General features: G+C 39.4%; 1 protein-coding gene across 3 annotated transcripts in view; it reads right to left on the minus strand.

The window, feature by feature from the left end:
- plxnb1b (plexin b1b) overlaps positions 1-15302 on the minus strand; it is a 204034-nt gene extending 188732 nt beyond the window's left edge. For 2 of the 3 annotated variants that reach the window (XM_039797857.1, XM_039797858.1), the window contains exon 1: positions 14946-15302. The gene's annotated coding sequence lies outside the window, so the exon portion shown is untranslated. The remainder of the gene's footprint in view (positions 1-14945) is intronic. The other variant, XM_039797859.1, reaches the window with a different exon arrangement.
- Positions 15303-21132: the final 5830 nt, after the last annotated feature.

A 21132-nucleotide genomic window follows, 5' to 3' on the forward strand; every position in this document is an offset into this window, starting at 1 on the left:
TAAACAGCAATAGTAAATACACAAAAGAGAGGTTTCCTTTTTAGAAAAAGCAACAGGTTATTGCCTAAATGGCATACAACAGGGATGGATGCTAATATTTTTAAGCACTGGCCGCACGGGCCACCAAACCCCTATTTCTGTTGGCCAAAGCTGGGGGACACATTTTCAGAAGGCTAACATTCTTAAAATGTTAGGGAATATGCTACTGCAAATGTATTACATTGAATATTATCACAATAACAGAAAGGAATTCATGAATTGTAATCTTAAATTTAACGCATCATATTTGCAACAAAGGCAATTTTACAATCAACCAAAACCAACATATATACATATATACATATATATATATACATATATATACATATATATATATATATATACACATATATATATATACATATATATATACACATATATATATATACATATATATATATATATATACATATATATATATATATATAATACATACATATATATACATACATATACATATATATACATACATATACACATATACATATACACATATACATATATACATACATATATACATACATACATATACACATATACACATACATATATAGCATATATATATACACACACATACACACATATATATACACATATACATATACACACATACACACATATACACACATACATAGCACACATATACACATATATATACACACACATATACACAACACACATAAATACACACACACCACACACAATACACACACACACACACACATATAATACACACACACACATATATATACACACACAAATACACACACACACACACACACACACACACACACACACACACACACATATACACAGAGACATAACACACATAAGAGCACACACACACAGAGAGAGACAGAGAGGAGAGAGCAAAGAGAGAGACACATACACACAGGAAACACAGGAAGAGAGAGAGAGAGAGAGAGAGGAGAGAGAGAGAGAGACAGCACATATAAAGAACAGAGAGAGAACACACAGGGGAGAGACATACAGATACAGACACACAAGAAAGACAGACAGAGAGAGACATACAGAGAAAGAGAAAGAGGAAGAGAGCAAAGATAATAAGAAGCAGGAGAAAAAAAATATAAAGAGAGAAAAGGAAAGAGAGAAGATAGAGATACAATAAAGAGGAAAAGAGAGAGAGAGAGAGACAGAGAGAGAGAGAGAGAAAGAGAGGGAAAGAAGACAATATAATATAAATAAAGAAGGAAAGAAGACTTTTTTTAGTAAAGGAAGGAATGGATAGGAGGAAGAGATAGTAGAAAGGATGGTGGAAGAATAATGGATAGGACACTTTACAGGACGGAGGAAGGGATAAAAGGAAACACGACAGTGGAAGGAATGGAAAGAAAGAGATAGATGGAAATAGTATGGAATAGGAGTGGAGTGAAGAAAGTGGATGGAATGAGAGGGGGGTGGGGAGGAAGGGTGGACAGGAATGGAAGAGGTGAAGGGAGAGGAAGGAATGGAGGAAGAGTAGAAAGGAAAGGAAAGAGAGGAAGGAATGGGACAGAGGGAAGCAAAGAATGCAGGACATATATTTGAAGTCGGGTGGATAGTGGTGGCCCGGGACAGAAGGACAGCGAGGAAGGCAGAGGGAAGCGGGGTGTACCTTTTCGGGCCAGGACCTGTAGAGGTTACCAGAGGCGCATCCCCTATCCCTGCCGCGGATATCTCAACTATCTCTTTGTTTCTCGGAAATTTTCTGATTGCTATGGCAGATGGCTCTAAATACTAAGATGTCAGGTCAAGTGCCAGGTCCTACAGGACAGGGACTTGGACAGGGTTGGTGTTTCTGCTACACTGGGCATCTGCATTTATGGACGTGATATCATGCACGCTATAGGCCACATTCATTTTGCAATATAATTTGGGCAAATATGTTGTAGTTGCTGTAAGTAATAAGCTAGTTAGAGGTATAAATCAGAGCTGTAGTAAAATCAGCATGCTCCGTTGTAGCAACTGGGAACAAATTAGGGACAAAACAATGTGTCATAGTTGATGAATTCATGTGAAACTGATTTAAACTGCTGATATGAGGTTTCAACAAAGTGTTAACTCACCATTATGAGTGCATGTAACTGAATTATTCTGCTTGGTGATTTTTTTTTTGTTTGTTTGTTATTTTACACAAAACACATTCTCTGGGAGAATGAAAATCTTTTACGTTTTCTGCCCTCAGGATTGTAGATTTTTATCAAAGAACCAGATATTTTCTAACACAGCTGTTCAACAAGAAGAGTTTTAAGAGCATTTTAGGACTAAGTCAAGCCCATACCATTGTGTATGCAGAAAATAAACCAGACTTTTACTTTGTAGACACTCAAACTAACTCCTTCAGCTCAGTTTCCTCGTTCACCACACCATGGCCTCTAAATACTACATTCCCGTTTCCTCTCCCACCTTTCAATCGCTTCTATTGTGTCTCATTTTACTCTGTAATGTTTGGGTTCAACACATAAAGCACTGGATATTTTACTGGATGGTTTTATCAGTGCAAGTATGATTCCTGAGTTTCAGTACTCCAATACCTTACTTTGCTACAAAAACCTTTTCATTTCATCAAAATTAGCCAAAGCTCTCAATTATATTAGTGATTAATGTTGTCTTAACAAAAACAGCAATACAAGGACATATTGTTCAGTATACTCTTACCAACTTTAGTGTTGGTATTCAACCCTTAACATTCTGAATTATTCATTATCAAATCCCGCTTTTTCACTTAACACTTGCAGTACCATCAGAAACCGTATGGACATGTACCTAAACATTAGATCCATTTCCACTGCAGACAGTACTCTAAAATGTAGGCATGGTTGTTACTGGATGTTAATAGCTGCATCAACAACGTGAGTGGCGTGTTGTTTTTAGTTTTTAGATTTCCTCCTGCATTGCTCGGATGCGTGAGGGAAGCCATGGACAGCCATGCACTAAGAAATGAGCTGAAAAAGCTTTTTATTTCTCATTGCTCCATCCAGATCTCGCTGTATTTCCTCTTTACCAACGATGCAGAGGAACATCTGCACCAATCAACGGACTGCAGTGTTTCTAGCTCCACCTTATCGAATCAGTTGGCTAAAGAGATGCACCAATTGACCGGCTGGTGACCGGAATTGGCCGATTTTCATGTGATCGGCCATGACCGCCATATGCTGCCAATTTTATGCCGATCAAATGCTGTAAGTAAATACTCACACAAGACTCTACGTCATACGGTTCATTAGCTGTGAAAAGGGGTGTGGCTAAAGCATAGGGGGCGGGTCAAACCATCACCAATTAAAAAGGAAGTCTCTGCTGAGTTCATTGATACCTCACACAAGGGTCTATCTTAAAAAGTTCAAATTTTATAAAAGGGGCGGGGCTTAAGCATAGGGGCGGGTCAAACCATAACCAATTAAAAAGGAAGTCTCTGCTGAGTTCAATGACACCTCACACGAAGTCTCTACCTTAAACGGTTCAAATGTTATGAAAGGGGCGTGGCCTGAGTAAGTGGGCGTGGTCATATTATAGGGGCGGCTCAGTATCACATGTAGACCACACATTCTAAGTTTCCTGTAAATCGGATGATGTTTGTCATATAAGGCAGATTTCCTGTGGCCAGGGGCGTACGCGACCAAAAGTCAATTTTGGCCTGTAGGTGCGCCTCGGCCGCGACCCTTGTCAATTGTGAGAAATTTCGGGCAGATACGACAACGCATACACTCAAGTTACAACAACTTCTTTGGTCATCGCTAAACACTCAAAATGGCCGCCACGCCCACCACCACACCGTCTGACGAAAAGTTTTTCTTTTAATAACTTTTCATCGTTAAGGTGTTGGGATGGTACAGACCAAGTTTGAAGTCCATCGGATGAAATCTCTAGGAGGAGTTCGTTAAAGTATAGCACCTTGACTTTTAGGCCTACTTCCTGTTGCCACTAGGGGGCGCTATGACTTTAAGTAAATATCGGCCTTTATTTGTCCTCAGGGTTGGACTCTTATGAATCGTGAAAAGTTTCGAGGTAATCGGACAACGTACACTCGAGTTACACCCACTTCCTGTTTCGGCGGCGAAACGCACAAAATGGCTGCCACGCCCTATGACGAAAAGTTTTTCTTTTAACAACTTTTCATCTTTAACATCTTAAGATGGCACAGACTGAGGTTGAAGTTGATCGGATGAAATCTCTAGGAGGAGTTCGTTAAAGTACGACATGTGGAAATGGCCAAAATCGCACTAATTTCGAACTTTGAAATCAAAATGGCGGACTTCCTGTTGGGTTTAGGGTATGGCTCCAATGAAGTTTTTTGTACATCTTGACATGATACATATGTGTACCAGGTTTCATGAGTCTACGTGAAACGCACTGCAGGCGCTCAATTTTTTTTAACTTTCTAGGGGGCGCTAGTGAGCCATTTTTGTGTGCCTATTCCCGAAACCCTTAAAATACGTAAATTTTCACCAGACTTGATGCGACCGCCAAATTTGGTGAGTTTTTGAATATATTAAGCCCCTCAAAAAGCCAATAAGCCAATTCATTTGACGGGAAAATAATAATAGAAAGAAAGAAAGAAAGAAAGAAAGAAAGAAAGAAAGAAAGAAAGAAACAATAATTCCTTCAGTTTCAATAGGGCCTTCGCCGCTGTCGCTGTCGGCGCTCGGGCCCTAATAATTCCTTCAGTTTCAATAGGGCCTTCGCCGCTGTCGGCGCTCGGGCCCTAATTAAAATGTCTGTGCAACATGAACAGGGCCCTTAGATGACAACAAAATGCGTTTAGCAACTTGGCCATTGTTTAAATTCACCTACCTTGTTAGCTGCTAGCTGCCGTCTGGGATGAGTGGGGTCTCATTTATAAACATGGCGTACGCACAAAACGGGGATGAAAATGTGCGTACGCCACTTCCCACGCAAAGGTTGTGATTTATAAAAAACAAACATGACGGGAGAATGTGCGGTCCTCCACGCAAACTCTGACCCATGCGTACACACATTTTGGAGACAAAATAGGAATTGGCGACGCAGATGGTGAGGTGGTGAACTGAAGTCAGACTGCAGAAAGTACATGTGGGAATAACGATTAGGCTACTCTTAATATGTTTAAGTATTAATGCCTCACGCACATTTCTTCACACCATATCATGAAGATTAAATCCAGCAGTGTTATTTGCGCTTGTACTGAGTGTATATTGTACCATAAACACCTTTTAAAATCTTAATATTTAATCAGCACTGTCTCGCCGTCACATTGTCCGCTACGGAGCGCAGTAGGATGAGATGGCCTGACTGCATGGAATACAGGATAGCATCAAATACCTAGCATTAGATAACTGAAAATAAGTAAATAACTAAATATCTGTCTTTAAAACATTTGCATATATCATCAAATGTCAAAGTCTGGAAATCCAGCCGTTACGCTCTTGCGCAATCGTTACGCTCTATGTCCTCGTTATCGGTCTAAACTTTAATACTGTTCATAACAAAACCTGCATGAAGAAAAGTGTGTTTGCCTATTACATTTCGATTTCAAATTGTATCTCGGGGTGGGGATAACACTAGTTGTTGCTGTGATTTTAGCAAGGTGTTAACAATCACAAATTGTTGTAGGCTAAACATATAAATACTGCGGTGAACCCATGCATAATGTTGCATGATGGCACTGCTTACCCTGCAGGAGGACTGGAATGGAAGAATCAGGAGAAAAAGAGACTTCAGGGACCATGAAGATGACATATGCCGAATTAAATTCCCTAATATAGCTGTAATAGTAATATAGCTGCGCTCTTGGATTTATGTACTGAATTGGGTCCAGTAGAGAGGGCAACGCGCCGGAACCGTGCCATCCCGGTCCAAATACAGGTCCTCGCCACTCTGGGTGAAACCAGCTGTTTCCAGAGGGAAATGGCTGACAAGTGTTTTTTTAAATAAATATTATATATAATCTTCAACTTCATCACTAAGGCTTGTTTGGATATAATATATAGTTATGTTAAATCTTATTATATACGTCTGGTATATCGAAGCTGTCCCCGAGTGCCGTAATGCCTGCTGTTTTGGAAGATTTTATTAATAAAGGTAGTCTATAGATCCGGTTTCCCTACACTGTGCGACAAATTATAATTCAATTGGCAGCAATTCCCGAGCGTCTGAGAGTTTGTTTTTTTCCTCCGCCAGTCGTCATGATTCGACATGTTTCGGTGTAACGAAAGAACAACTGCCAGGGTCATTAACATACTTATCAGCATTCACAAGGTGCTTTACATTGACTATTTATGGTTAAAAATGGGCGTGTACAGGGCGGGGTACGCACACTTGTGGTCAATCTGTGATTTATAAAGGGAACATTGCTCACAGGTGTGCGTGCATACGGTTTTATAAATATTACTTTTTTTCGTGGTACGCCAATTTGGGCTTTTGGGCGCACATACACCTATAGTAAGGATCCTCAAAACCAACATGAAAAACGTAGCTAGTAATGTTCACTCTGCGTTTTGTTTTGTTGTTAAACTGTGTGTAAAATGTAGCAGTCATGGTGACTGAAAGTGTGATGTGATGTGAGATGCTAAAAAGAAACTATACGCTGTTTTCAGGTAATGTTACTTTTTGATGTTCAACAACACCCTCCCAATGTTCTATTAAAGAAAAGATACAAATTTTATATTTGTGTGTGCTGTAAAGTGGTTAGAAAAAAAGAAAATCGGAATTGGCTAAAATCGGTATCGGTAACTCAATGAAAAATCAGAAATCGGAATTGGCCTAGAAAATTATAAATCGGTGCATCTCTAGTTTCTAGGTACCTTAAAACAAAGAATTATAAAAAAACTGGACAGAATGGAGCGGTTCTATTGGTTCCTTTCCACAAATTGACAATGGAAATGCAAAAATAAACATTCTAATGTGTAACAAACTGAACTAACCTGAACCAGACTGCTTTGTGGAAACGCAACGCAGCTTTAGTGAGTAAAAACACTCTTTTGTAGTTCTAATTCAGTCCAGTTCAAGCTCAGGAGGCAGGCTGTGCTTGGGTAAACCATCAAGTGTACTTCTTCAACAGTGATCTTAGGCAAACACACCAGCTTCATTCATGACGGAACAATTGTAGAGCAAACACACACCCAACCTGAAGAGTTAATAATTCACACTCGTACAGAGAACTTCAAAGAGATTTCAACACTTAAATCTATTTTAAAATCCACAACACTGCATAAATCTGGGTCTCCATTTACATATCTGAATAATGAACAGGCTACCCAGTTTAATTAAATCCTCAGAGAATCTTGAAGAGCATTATCACTGTTCTTGTTATCAAAGAAAATCCTCAGCCTGTAAAAAAATAAATAAGGCTTTAACGATTTGGATTATGGACACAAAAAGACCGAAGCTTCTTCCTGTCCAGCTTGGAGCTTATAGTTGTAATGTTTACCATAAGAAATATGCAGTAAGATCTAAGTAAATCCAAATCCGTCTACAGCCACACAAGTCTAGGGTTGGGCATCGTTTGGATTTTAACAATTCTGATTCCAATTCAGATTCTTCCTTTCGATTCCGTTTCTTATCGATTCTCGATTCCAATTCTTTGAGGAGTGGAGTTAAAACGGGTCACATGCCTATTTTCACGTTATTTTTATGTTGATATAATAACTTTGTCGGTAAAGGCAAATAATAGAACAGCTAGTCTGGTGTGTTCAGAAAATTACATCACTCTACTGTAATGCAGCCGTTAAAACCAGGAAAAGACAACACTTGTGTCGTATCAAGATATTACAATATCCAAAATTTAAGACAATATCTAGCCTCATATATCGATATCTATATAATCTCGATATATTGCCCAGCCCTAGAGTATCGTGTATTTTTGATGGTATCGGTACCGACTACTAGATTTTTGGTTTTGTGACATCCCTAATCGTTTCACCCCTAGGAGGTGATCAGATTTCGTATCAGATTTCGTGCCCGTCTTTAATCCCTCTGCTCCGGGTTTGCACCAACCAGCATATTGTCCCTAATCTTGGTGCATCTGTTGGCTCACACAGCCCCATTAAACAGACCACTCTGATAAGGTTACTGACTTAATGCCCAGTGACATAATTAAATTGAGTATTTAATCTGGCCATGGGAGTTGAGGAGCCCTCGACCCTTGCTGGGCAAGCAGTGCGTTCACATGGCAAGTCTCATCTGCCTTCCAAATAACAAGTATTTTGATACCCTTTGGGGTGATCATGTTTTTCAACGGGCAAGATACAAACTGGTTGCAGAGAATGTTCACTATGTAGATTTCCTGTCGGCTGACTTCACCTGGTGTTTTCTGGTCCATATTAATCCTTTAGATAGAAGCTAGTGTAATGAATTGAGATTTGAAGATACTACGGTGTAAAGGCTGGGGTGTGCTTGAAAAGTAGATCAAACTAGTTTGTACAAAGTGTCTTCCAAAACACTACAAATGTCCACACTTGAAGGTATGGCAAATAGTTCAGTCAGTGATAGGGGCAAGACCCCATAACTGCTCAAGATGGGATAAGCCGAACAGTCTCCCCACCAAAGCATTCATGGTGTTGCACTTGGTTTGCACAAAAAGTGACATACAAGTAATTAAGTGAAGAATGACAAAATAGTTTGAGAGACGTTCCATCCATTCATACCTATACACATCTGGCCATTTGATGTGTACAGTAGACATGTTTGTCAGATTGTTTCAGAAAGTTAGAAAATTTAACAGCTGCAGCCCCCCAAATAATGACATCAGAAGGGTGCGTCAGAAGAGTTTCAGACAGTTTGATGATCTGACGAGCATTTTATTAGACTATTAGACTAAATTTTACTGAAGCTACTTCAAGATAATAGGTGGATTTTTCCTCTTCATAATAGAGTCAGGAGTATGTTTACCAAAGAAGGAGGAGCGGCATCACCCGTACCTTACTATTCTTTATTTCACATCAGACTTTGCACATGCAATGACAGCTCTAGGCTGGTGGGAATGTTCAGATAGTTAATCAACGCCCAAGCCAATGATCATCCCCAGCCAATTTATCAAACCCTCAGTCCATCCTCAATGTCTCCCCAGCTGTTCGATTATCAGAATAACAGCATCAATGACACAAGGGATGCTTAGCAAGACAAATCACGGAGTGTTCCCTTATCCTCTCAGACAACGTTTGCCTTCACGCCCTCACTTCAGCTGATGAGAACGGTTGACTTTTGAGTTTGTATTAAGGAGTTTCGTTGGAAGCAGGTGCAATGAAAGATTTTGACACTACATGCTCCCTGCAGTCCCTCCAACTGCCAGTGTTTCCCATACATAGGTTCTACTTTGGCGCCCCGCCCAGGTAGATAAAATCCACGTTTCACGTTAGTAGTAGCAGCTAGATCCTCTATAATAGCACGCTGCTTGTGGTGTTGTGGCTTTCCGGGTTGTCTGTACTGATAAACTGTAGAAGCGCCACAGCCGCTGTAAAAGTGCCCCAAACGTAATTTATCAGAGTCTGGCTGTTCAGCCTCTCTGCAGCAGTCTCCGCTCAAGCATATCTTTATAATGGAGTTAACCGGAGCTAACCGAAACTAACAAACCGAATAAATTAAATTTTATAATAACATTTCTATATGGATCATAACTTTAAGGTTAAGTTTGGTACATATAGCATTTTGGCTTCGGGTAATCCGGTATTTTATCTAATGAACCATAAAATGTATTTGACAAACCAACCACATTTACAGTGCCTTGCGAAAGTATTCGGCCCCCTTGAACTTTTCGACCTTTTGCCACATTTCAGGCTTCAAACATAAAGATATAAAACTGTAATTTTTTGTGAAGAATCAACAACAAGTGGGACACAATCATGAAGTGGAACGAAATTTATTGGATATTTCAAACTTTTTTAACAAATAAAAAACTGAAAAATTGGACGTGCAAAATTATTCAGCCCCTTTACTTTCAGTGCAGCAAACTCTCTCCAGAAGTTCAGTGAGGATCTCTGAATGATCCAATGTTGACCTAAATGACTAATGATGATAAATAGTATCCAGCTGTGTGTAATCAAGTCTCCGTATAAATGCACCTGCTCTGTGATAGTCTCAGAGGTCCGTGTAAAGCGCAAGAGAGCATCATGAAGAACAAGGAACACATCAGGCTGGTCCGGAGATACTGTTGTGGAGAAGTTTAAAGCGGATTTTGATACAAAAATATTTCCCAAGCTTTAAACATCCCAAGGAGCACTGTGCAAGCGATAATATTGAAATGGAAAGGAGTATCAGACCACTGCAAATCTACGAAGACCGACGCCGTCCCTCTAAACTTTCAGCTCATACAAGGGGTAGACTGATCAGAGATGCAGCCAAGAGGCCCACGATCACTCTGGATGAACTGCAGAGATCTACAGCTGAGGTGGGAGACTCTGTCCATATGGACAACAATCAGTCGTGTACTGCACAAATCTGGCCTTTATGGAAGAGTGGCAAGAAGAAAGCCATTTCTTAAAGATATCCATAAAAGTGTCGTTTAAAGTTTGCCACAAGCCACTGGGGAGACACACCAAACATGTGGAACAAGGTGCTGTGGTCAGATGAAACCAAAATCGAACTTTTTGGCAACAATGCAAAACGTTATGTTTGGCGTAAAAGCAACACAGCTCATCACCCTGAACACACCATCCCCACTGTCAAACATGGTGGTGGCAGCATCATGGTTTGGGCCTGCTTTTCTTCAGCAGGGACAGGGAAGATGGTTAAAATTGATGGGAAGATGGATGGAGCCAAATAACGGACCATTCTGGAAGAAAACCAATGGAGTCTGCAAAAGACCTGAGACTGGGACGGAGATTTGTCTTCCAACAAGACAATGATCCAGAACATAAAGCAAAATCTACAATGGAATGGTTCACAAATAAACATATCCAGGTGTTCGAATGGCCAAGTCAAAGTCCAGACCTGAATCCAATCGAGAATCTGTGGAAAGAACTGAAAACTGCTGTTCACAAACGCTCTCCATCCAACCTCACTGAGCTCGAGCTGTTTTGCAAGGAGGAATGGGCAAAAATGTCAGTCTCTCGATGTGCAAAACTGATAGAGACATACCCCAAGCGACTTACAGCTGTAATCGCAGCAAAAGGTGGCGCTACAAAGTATTAACTTAAGGGGGCTGAATAATTTTGCACCGCCCAATTTTTCAGTTTTTTATTTGTTAAAAAAGTTTGAAATATCCAATAAATTTTGTTCCACTTCATGATTGTGTCCCACTTGTTGTTGATTCTTCACAAAAAAATACAGTTTTATATCTCTATGTTTGAAGCCTGAAATGTGGCAAAAGGTCGAAAAGTTCAAGGGGGCCGAATACTTTCGCAAGGCACTGTAATTTACAAAGCACATCAAAAGCTACACTTCATCTGTATCATCTTCAAGTCTGGTTTGTTTAATATGTACAATAGTTATTTATTTCTAAATTATCTGTTAATGTTATGTAGTCATGTTTTCAATAAATAGTTTATAAACCTTTGTTTACTAGTTGATTACTGAACCCAGCCATCACACGGCGCGCCATCACATCCTGCGCCACCCACCACCACAAGTAAATTCTCAATCTGTGGGAAATAGAAACTGCAGACACAGAAAACAAGAGCAGTCAAAACCCTTCCCCCTGCACATTTTGACCTTTGGCAGGTCTGTGACAGAATTTGTGAGGTTAATCTTGTTTATTGGAGAGGCACTGACTTCTACAAATCCTGGCTGTAAATGCTGACATCTGTAAAGTTGGCTGCTACTTATTAGTCTAGTGAAATTAATTCCATGCAATACCTTTTTTCTGTTTAACATTGACTAAATCATTAGTCATCAAATTATTTAAGTCTTTGCCTTAAAGAGCCCCTATTATAATTCTTTTCAGCATAATATTTTTCCTCTAAGGGTCTACCAGAATAGGTTTACATGCTTGATGTTCAAAAAACACAAGTTTCTTATACTGCCCATTGCTGCAGCTACTCTTTCTGAAATGCTTTGTCTGAGCTCTTGGCCCGCCTTCGTGAAAAGCCTAGTCTGCTCTGATTGGTCAGTTGGCCCACTCTGTTGGGATTGGTCATAGGGCTGGGCAATATATCGATATTATATCGGTATATGAGGCTAGATATCATCTTAAATTTTGTATATCGTAATATCCTGATACGACACAAGTGTTGTCTTTTCCTGGTTTTAAAGGCTGCATTACAGTAGAGTGATTTTTCATTTGCTGAAAACACCAGACTGTTCTAGCTGTTCTATTATTTGCCTTTACCCACATAGTTATTATATCAACATAATCTCATTGTGTGCATATTTTGTGAAAGCACCAATTGTCAACCCTATAATATCATCACAATATCGATAGAGGTATTTGGTAAAAAATATCGTGATATTTGATTTTCTCCATATCGCCCAGCTCTATCTAATTGGTCAACCAAATTCAAACAAGCCTACTGGCAGCCTATGTTGCTCAGGCAGCACCTATGGGCAGCACATATGAAAAACTGGGCTAGCTTTCTCAATCAATGACATAATTAATTGAGGAATTTCAAACAGGAATGTGGGTGAGCTGTTTTAGGCAGTTAAGAAAGTGCTGTCTGTAGGAGAGAAAAGCTCCATTTGTTTTTTTGTACTTTATACATCTTTCACAAACACAAAAACTATATAAGACACTAACAGACAAGGAAAATCCCCAAAAAGGGTAATAGGGGCTATTTAAGTTTGTCTTTATTACTCGTGTTATTCCACAGATACAAAAGAAGAAATAATCGAAGGGCCCTAAAATTATTCATTACTTTATCATTTGCCTTGAAATGACCGTTTGAAATTTAGGTTTTATTTATGAACGTTTCCAAACTGAAATGATTGAAAAATCAAATAGTCCTCTACATTGATCTGGGGAAAAACACTTTTTTCCATCTCCGGTCACCACAGCTCAAGGCTTAAAAAAGGTAAAATATGCACACCATAATGACGGCATTTATACACAAGGCCAAGGGTCATTTTACAAGTCCAGACAGCTTTAGGTGCTGATGTCTGACTTTATCCAGGTACAAGTATAAGACTGAACTGGCTACTAGTTCACTTCAGGAGCTATACAATGTGCTCCACTTAAAAATCCTTTCTAATTGCATACACTCATAATTTGAGACAAACCACAACTTTTAACTTGAGAAAGCAATGTAAAACTTGTCACACATGACTATTTTTCAGTAGCTGCAGACTTTGTCTATCTTTATTTTAGAACTTGAAAACTGGGGATAATTTGATTTGGGTCCCACACAAAATTAGCCATGTTACAATGCTCCAAATGACCTATTTTAGTGCAGCTACACTTCTCTACTGCTGTTAAAAGTAACTTAATCCCCAAAACGTGTTGGTCTGTTTAAACAAATATTTTTTGGGATTACCTGTTTTTTTTTTTTTTTAAATGTTGGTTTATCACAGGAAACTAAATTCTTTGTTGAAAAACCTAAAAAAAAAAAAAAGAGTTTTTATTTAGAAGTGCAGACAATCATGTCAGCACGCCCTAGCAGACACAATATTCTGGGCACACCCTCGTTTTTCCAATGCTACCAACAATCTGAAATAAATAAATGAGCAATCTTCATCATTGGGAGAGGATATTCCATCTCATTTCCTGGCTTATACTAAACCACCAATTCTGTAATGAGGCAATAGGAGCAGATGGACATGGTTTAAGAAGGCACTAAACTATGAGAGGAGACAATCACCCATGGAACACAATAACACAAAGGTCAGGTCACACACTCTACTGGCAGCCTTTGTAATGGACTGTCAGCCATGACACTTGAAACTAAGTGTAATATCACACAAGTTACTGTGTTAAGAAAATAACACGAAGACCTGCATCTGACCTTTGATCATAAAGAGTTGCATTATCAGCAACAGCATGAATCTCGTGCTCATTTATGATTGCTTATATTAAATTGCACTGCCTTCATTTGCAGTTCATCAGTCAAATTTTTATGAATGGGACAATTATTTGTAGCTAATGCTGTGCTGAAAGAACAATCATCTTTAATTGCAAAAATATTAATTATAATAATTGCAAAACTCATAAGTCTTGCTAAATGAATGATCATTTTAAGATGCAATTAGGCTAAGTTATTTGAAGCATAATTTTATTTGTCAACTGATTTTCTGAGGCACATTGTGCTGTAAAATGCACATGTATTGTATGTTCAGGTTCCCTGTTTGAGGCTTCTCTAGTAAATTCGACACATATGATAAAGAAATAATACATACAATAAAATGCTTTTTTTGTATCTGGTTGAAATTACCCAATCCTCCTTTACCTTAATAGCTAATCATGATGGATGTTATAGCGACTAAATCTGAACACTTTAATGTAGGCCTAAAATTAAACTTGTTTAGGCCAGGGAGGTAACGTCCATGTGAAATGGTCCATCGTAGTGATGATGACCCAGGGGTTGGCTAACGTTGGCTTCTGTCTGAGCTGTTGTGTTGTTGTGCCTGTAAATTATGTGGCACTATCAGTCCATGCCAGTGCTGTTTAATCACTTGGCATTTAAACACCGTTAAATGGAGGTCACAGCTCATATAGCATAATGAAAATTACTATTAGTGATAGATAACGCTGGTGCCTTGGAGCGACGCCGCCTAGAGGATGTGTATTGGATAAGTTAGCTAACTCAAGTGAAGCACACTGTGGACCAGTTTTTGATTGAGACTGAATGAAAACAAAGTGGTTATAACTAGTGAATACTGAAAAGTTTTTAAAAATAACGTTGCGACGTCATTGGTAGGCTATTGCTCTTCAGTCTTCACATGACAGAGGCTCGGTCACTTAGAGGGAAACACGTGGGAAAACATACGCAGTTGTAATTTTAAATTAGATAAAGAAGAGTAGATCATGTTGAGTAAAATAGGACTACACGGCCCAGACTGCCACTCACCTTGCCCTGTGTACAATTCTTCAGCCACTTGCTCAAAACGCTGGTTTACTCCTTTTTTCAGCGAAGCAGGAAGGTTTTCAATGAGAGTAACGTAATCCTATTTGTCTGCAACCGGCGCTTGTATACGCAGACAGATAACGTTATTTCTCGTGGTTACGAGATCAGAAATTCCATTGTCGTTCAGTCCGGACTTGTAAATGTGCTCTCGGGCATTCAGCTTTTACTAGTTTACATTCCTAACGCCTCAGTGGGGAAAAGTCAGTGGAGTTATTCCATGCAGTAAAAAGTAATGCTTAATTTAGTTTCTTTCCTTTGCTTGGTTACTCAGCAGGTTTCTCTCCCACACACGTAGCCGGCGGGGTAAGTAGTGGTGGGAATGGTTTGGTACTGCGCTCAACGGCCAGCTCTCCACAAGCTTAAAAAGGGGTTTGGCAAAGGGGGATATATCATGCTGCCTTCAAGTGCTCCTCGTTTTTTCGAAAAAACAAAATGCTAGAAAGTCCCATGATGCATTAATGGCTGCTTAAAAACGGCAGTTACACCACTGCTCTGTTTTCAGTCGACGTAATGGTTCTTAATCGAGTGCCTACCAAACCACAACGACAGTGCAACACTTTGCTGAAGTTTAGAAGGAAACATATGTGTACCAAACTAAATCTTTCTTTTAGCGGTCACATCATTTAGACTATACTTAGTTATGAAGGATCCCTGACTGTTCAGCTTGATAAACATGAGCATTAACTGAAATCCTGTCATGTGATATTTAGGCTTCCACTGTGGTGTTTTCTATGTATGCTGCGATGTATCGTAAGTCCAATATTTCCCCCAGCATGTCAAGGCAGCATTAGCTGCTCGAGAAATGGCTCGTACATGGCAGACCCCTTTTGGTCAACTGGAGACATGCATTCCATCCTGATCCCATCCACCTATTATGGTTTGATCCCGTCTGATTCCCAAAGTTTGTCACTTAACATACCTCTATTTAAATACACAGGCTTACAGTTTTTTATGACTGGTTGAAAGGGTGAAAGCTATGATGTTAATATTACATTAAACTCTTCTCTCTCAAGTGGCTCTGGGGATTTATGACCCCATTTTTAATACCACTACTTTTTGAGTTTCCAAGCTTTATGTACTGTTAAGCCAGCTAATGCAAGGAAATGAAAGAGATGAATAAATACTGTATAACGTGCTATTTTCAAACAAGCACCAATCATCCGCTATAATGCAGCATGCAATTAAGCATTAAGCTGGTATGACTGGAATTGAAACTGTAAATGTTTCCTATGCTCCATGAAGTTGTCCGGGGGTCAGTCCTTATCTGCTCCTCCGTTTACAGGACATGTCAAACTCTGAGACATCAGATGCATACCAACAGAGACCACACAGAGATCACAAAACCTGCTGAACACTCTTGTCATCTTTAAGGAGGGTCTCTCTCCCTCTGTATCTTTGTCCCCTGTAGTGAAAAGAAGCCTTTTATCTACCCTCTCTCCTAAATCTCCTGTTATGAGGACTGAAGATAGATAAGCTACACACACACTTCAAAGATCACCTACCATGCCACCTCCTAGTTCAAAGGCTAGACAACAACAGTGGGGTATACTCTGCTCTTATAATACAGTATATTATCAATGTTAAATGATAATCATTTCTAAAGACATGTCAGTAAATATTGTGATCAGAACATTACCCAAATGTTGTCATTAATATTGCAACATAATTAAGTCACAGATAAGGTCAATTTAATATTGTATATGATGCATCTGAATGTATTGAACATATGCTGGCGCAGTATTGGTAAGTCTTCATATTATAAAGCTCTAATTTGCTTAAAATACAATAAATTCTAGATTGCAGATATCTCTGGATTAGATTCTTACTGACAGGGCAGAGAGATTATACTAGTAGATTAAAGTAACCGGATAAAGTAACCGGATATTTCAAATGTGTATACAGTATATATCATACAGATAGTTGACAAATGACAAGAAAACAACAGTGTGTTACTGTACTGTAATAAGATGTTTAATGTGTTGTGGCATTAAGCCTTCAAGACTTCATTAAAAAGATTAAGACATGAGATGGTTCTTTTGCTCTTAACCACTAGAGCACAGCCTTTTTCCTGAATTTGTTGTGGGGACTGTCTTTAGTAAGTTCTTCCTGGCATTAATTCTCGTAGTGTGTGGAACTGAAGGGATAACCAGCATTCTTTCAATCCTCCATTTTATGATAGTGGTGGAGAGTGCTGTCTGACATGTAGTACTAAAATCTGTGTCTAGTTGGAATGTGTTCCAGTGACTATGAAGGCATTCATAGTCATATGATTCTCCTTGTTTTCATCGTCATCAGCAAGTAGATGAGAGGTTTGGCGCACACCAGAGAACTTAATGCAGGGGAAGTAAAGGTAATAATCCAATCAGTAGAAACTCCCAATCCCATTGTCAGAAAACCAAAGGAAAAAGAAGTAGCCTACACACTAGTGGACACACTTTTTGACTGACCGGTGAGCTTGAGGGAAGGAATTATGCCAGTGCAATAACAACACACAAATGAGCTATTAATACAGCAGGTTGGAGACAATTTAAAACATGTCAGAATTACCTATTCCAGCCACTATTAGCAAGCTAAATACAAAACACTGTATGTACAGCATGTGGGTATAATAGACTTTTTTGAAGTTGATAGTACCACCAATGCCAAGGTATTTGTAGCTGTTACAAACTACAAATACCTTGGCATTGACAACAAGCTTAAATGGGACTGTTGGATTGATCTTTTGCAAACTAAGACACAGCAAAGAATGTACTTTTTAAAGAAACTGCTTGTTTTTAATGTCAATAACAAAATGCTCCAAATGTTTTATACTGCTTTTATTGAAAGTGTTTTAACTTTCTGTATTATCTGCTGGTTCGAATGCCACTGAGAATACGAAAAAAAAACAAAAAAAAAATTTTTTTTACCGCCCCGCAATAAATTTGGGAAAACCCTACCAAGCATTGAACACATTTACAAAGACAGACTGGTGAGAAAGGCCAATAACATTGTATGTGACACCCCTGGAATCACATTTTAAACTACTGCCATCTATGCATCGTTTCTGCCTACCCCTTCTGACCAAGAACAGATCCAAATTCTCATTCTTACCACAAGCCATAAAAGCCTTAAATCATTCAAAATAAGCTAGTCGTCCAGCTGGCCTGATCATACCAAAGGGTGTATAGTGTATTGTAGTGTGTGATGTATATTCTTCATGTTATGCCTGTCGGTGTCTGATGTAAGGACTATTTGTTTGTATCATATGTCTGATGTCTTGTCATAAAGTGCCTTGCGACTGTGCCGCAAATCCAACTGCCCCATGGAGACAATAAAGTTATCTACTACTACTATTACTACCATACCCAGTATTTCTATCGGGACCCCTTGGACTATTTGGCTGTTTGTGTGTATGTTTCTCCGCACAGGCCTGTATTCATTTGCAGGGTGACGGAGAAGTGAGTTTGAAAAGTGGAAAAGCAGAGTGTGAATAGGCATGCCTGCCTGTCTATTCACGTCCCTGTAAAAAAACACTGAGCCATTCATCCCCAAAGTTCACACACACACACACACACACACACACACACACACACACACACACACACACACACACACACACACACACACACACACACACACACACACACACACACAGATCTCAGCCACTCTGAGAACCAACTTGTCTTTGGAGTTGAGAGAAGAGCTGGGCATGTTGGCTGGGATGGGGGATGGAGGGTGGGAGGCCGGCTTGATGGCTGGGGGAGGTGTGGGTAGGCTTGGGTCAGAGGACAGCCTCCCCCTCCCTGTGTGTTAATTATCACATACCCAAACACTCTCCAGTCTCAGCTCTAATGTACTTTACTGTAATACAAAAACTCAGATGTACATCAAACACCTTCCAAAAACCTTTCTCTCGCCTTTCTTCCATTCCCGAAGGTCCATGGAGAACATTTTTGGGAATAACTTACTAACAGACCCCATATAAAATTATTTTTGAAGTTTCTCACAGTTGTCAATGTCTGAAATTATAATTAGCCTTTCGGGAAAGAGACTTCAGATACATTAGGGGAACACTAAGGTCTATATAAAAGCATTCAAAGAGCACCATGTCATGGGACCTTTAAGATATCCTGCTAAGTTTGTCTCTTTGTTTATTTGTTCTCCAAAAGTGTAAATGATTGTTAAAGTTGCTGCAATGTCGAGGAGCATAACACAAATATATTTACTCTCTTAATTGAGACATACTGTAACAATAAAGTAATTTTAACTCTAATGACACTATCCGTGTTGTCCAGTAGATGGTGAACTCGTACTTTCAATAACCACCTCTGTCAGTGTGTGCTCTGCTCTGGGCTGTTTAGTGCCGCCTGTGCTCACATTAAAAAAACAGTAGCACCCAGTCACAATCAAATGCCATTTATGTTTTTTCACTAACCGCTGCACTGCACGTCGTCTTGATAAAGAGTGATGTCACAGTGCACCAGGGCTGTTTCTAGCCTGCTATATTAGGGTGGGCTGGTAGAAAAAAACGGTGGGCAACATGGGCGATTGGTATAGCACAGAAGTTAGAGAAGTGTGTTAAGAATATTTACAAAATGACGTGTTCTTCGATTTCTGAGGACGAAGGAGAGGCTAGTGTCGAATTTGAAAGATTAAGCAAGATGGTTTAATAAAACAACATGAAAAACGATAGTCAACAGAAAACACAAATGTTACACTGCAGCTGACAGCGGACTGCTCTCATGCTTCTCTTGTGGAGTCACAGAAGAACAGTCCTGAGATCGTCTCAGGAGCCCCCATTTATCCTGTCGATCAGGATAAGGACACACCTGAATTTAGGTTTACTCCAGGTCACAGACTAAGGTTGATTATCATGGAAGTGTTGATTGTATTCAAGTTTACAGAGTTTGCATTTCCTTTGTTCTAATCACGTCTAGCAGTTACCTTTCCTGTGGGGACAATGAGTCTCCTACAGTATGCTAAATAACAGCCATGACCTAATTAATTCTTTAGAAGCTAGCTTTTGGGTGAGCCAGACCAATGCTAATTAGTGTAGTTATTTGATTAGATCTAGCAAGTACATTGTGTTTAAACTTTTTTTAACTTCAACAATCCCTCATTTTTCACACCTTTGGTGTGAAAACACTATGAATGTTAAATGAAAACAATGTCATTACATAAACATAAAAATCCAACAAAAATGTATACATTAGAAAAGTTGTAAGAACTAAATCATAATTTATAAAAGAAATTCATGTCCTTCTCTGACCTCATTATCTGACTCCTCATCTTGTATCAAGAAGGTTATTTTCTCTTAACAAAATATGTTTAGTTGGTTTTACTCACAGTGATTAGTGACTAGCATTCCATTTGAAACAAAAACAGATACACTCAATTAAATCAGAAGATATTAAAGCTGTTGACCAGGTAAAAACAATCTTAAAAATCTTAGAAATCAAAGAAAAAACGGATAAAACCAAATTCTACATTCCACACTGCACTTCAAATACTGTACAAGTTATAACTGGTGGTCTCAAATCTGTAATGCAATCAGGTGGGCATTAGGTTTGATCTTTGTGATCCTAATCACAAAAGAGCTAAAAACTAATACACACATACTTCAATATATATTGTCAGTTCAGATGGAGCGAGCACAGAAAAACATTCTTCATCATTGTCCATTCTGTAGTGAAAGATGCACACTGGGGGAAAAAGTCTGAAATCAAGATTTTGAAAGTTCCTTGTTGTCCAATCTGAAAATTGGGAGAAAATCTCGGATCGCTGGTTCATTCTCATGCAGCCAGCACCAGGTGGCAACGTCACCAAAAACCTTAGCAGGCTATGGTGCACTCTTGACGTCACATTTGTGCGCCTAGCTTGGCTGCAGCTGCTGTAAAGAATGCCCTCATCCTTTCTGTCCGAAGAATTGGCTGAAAATTCTGGCCCTTTAACAGTTGACTGGAAGGTGACAGATCAGAGGGGAGCCCAGGGTCTCCTTGTGGATTTACCGCTGACCCAATTCTCCTCGCTCCCCTTGTTGGCGTTGGTAAACCATGTCTGACACCTGTGGATGTCATCACTGGTCTCTTCCTCCTTATCCCTCCTGTTTCTGAAACATGAAGATGGACCGGCTGTGTGTGCTGCCTGCTCC

Source organism: Perca fluviatilis, chromosome 4 (assembly GCF_010015445.1).
Source record: "Perca fluviatilis chromosome 4, GENO_Pfluv_1.0, whole genome shotgun sequence".
In the NCBI taxonomy this organism is placed as follows: domain Eukaryota; kingdom Metazoa; phylum Chordata; class Actinopteri; order Perciformes; family Percidae; genus Perca; species Perca fluviatilis.